We start from the raw sequence: 2,042 nt of genomic DNA, 5'->3' as shown, positions 1-2,042 counted from the left end.
TGAGAGACATGTAATTTCAGAACCATTTCACGAGTGTATCGCCTTGGGTTAGACGCAACAAGCGTCTTCAGAGCATCAATCTCAATTCCAACATTTCGGCCCCTCATCACAGTTTTTGAGGCTAAAGTCATCTGAACGAAATTTGCTGAACCATCGTTAACATTTACGAATGTTTCAAACATTTCCATAAACTTTGATATTCTTTGTGGCTACAGAGGCGTTGTTTCCCTTCTTGTATTCAAACAGCATTACATGCCGAATGTGTCTGGTCGTGTGCCATCACTATAAGGGATTAGAGTATACTAAACTTTACACATTATATAGTCTACACTAACGTGACGTTTGGACGGTTCGTTTAACTATTATATGTGATGTACCGTTTTGGAACACTTTCATTAACCACCCCTCAAAAAACGCGACAATCACGTCTTGACGACCTAATATTTTCATTTTGCAATTACTTTTTAATATTTTTGCTACTAGTCTACATGAATATTTATGTTGGTGCATATTATTAGGAGTATTTTGAAATCTAGTGTTCTGTTATGTTTGTCTTTTTATTTTCCATAATGGTAATTGTTGAATTCAAAATAAAAGATCAAAACATCATAGCCGATGCTTGTGTACAGTCAGTGTTAAAGTGGGGGAAAAAGAGGGATGGTTTGAGAAATGCTTAAAACTGAGTACTATATTTCTTGTTTTTCATGTGTATTTTTATTTATTATTATAAAAGTAACTAAAATGTAAAAAATTAAAAACTTATTAGGTCAGATTAGGTAAGGTAATACAAAATAATAATAATAATCAGACCCATACACAGAACATTTGTGAGATCAAAAACCAACACATATCGTGCCAAGCACAATCAGCATGCAAAGCATGCCAATGTTACTGGAGATCGGGGACATGACCCCCACAAAATTTGTAAAACTAGGTGCTATAGATTAAATCTGCAAGCTATTTTGCATGAAATATAGGTTAAACGACTCAACATAATTCTGTTGTAACACTGCATGGGGAACTAGAGTTAAATTAGCATAAATATTTATGTTTTATTACAGTAAGGTACAGTACTATATACATACAGAGTAGTTATTAATTGTTAAATTATATTACTAATTTAAACAACTCTGTACAACAATAAATATATTAGCTATTTCAGTCATTGGTTATCATATACATACATGGATGTACAATTGAAATAACATGTTAGCATGCTCCATTCTTCTGGGGGCTTTTCCATAAATAACTTATATACAGTTTCAGTGTTGATAGCAGTATCATAAAAATTATGTTTTTAAGCTAAAGCATGTTTTATTTGTATACACCTCAGGTAATTATTCAACAGGCGGAGAGAAGATACAGAATGTTTACATGAACATGAAGTTAGTAGCAATATTTTTAAGTCACAAATATAGGGGGTCGGATGAACCTCTATAACCCGCACCCTGCTTATGTGCTTGGCAATACCAATTCTTCATGAGATATACTCGCGAGCAGCTCGTGCGTTATGTAATTCGATGTGATAAAGTGAGCTTTACGTTCTCTGTTCTGTTCGCAGAGTGATTTTAACTTGTGTGGCGGGATAACTAGTTAGACAGGTTCAAAGGGCAATAAAACAATAAACTTAAGTATAAACAAATGCATACTGTGTTACGAGTAATAGTATGGAAACTCTGGTGGTTACTTTGTGGTTCCCAACTCGGTCATATGGACTGAGCCCGTGACTAGAGGGTTCATTTGCTTTATTCCTGCATTACTTCTTCTCGTTCCTGCCTTACTTTTACACGATATTTTAAGGAAAAAGCAGTTTCTCTCTGCAGTCCCTTGCTGCCGTAAATATTCCCTTCTAAGAAACTTACAGTCTACTAAAAGATACAGGAACAGATTTGGGCCCTCCTGAAAAGAAATGGGATGGCATCTCGCCTCATCCTGCTTCACTTCGAGCGCTGTGTACAGTGTACAGTAATATAAATACAAATGGCTTCAGACTAAAATGAATCATAGTAAGTGTGTTAAGGAAAGCAACAATGATTATGGAC

Source organism: Limulus polyphemus, unplaced genomic scaffold (assembly GCF_000517525.1).
Source record: "Limulus polyphemus unplaced genomic scaffold, Limulus_polyphemus-2.1.2 Scaffold5417, whole genome shotgun sequence".
NCBI lineage: Eukaryota > Metazoa > Arthropoda > Merostomata > Xiphosura > Limulidae > Limulus > Limulus polyphemus.
This window is presented reverse-complemented; position numbering follows the sequence as displayed.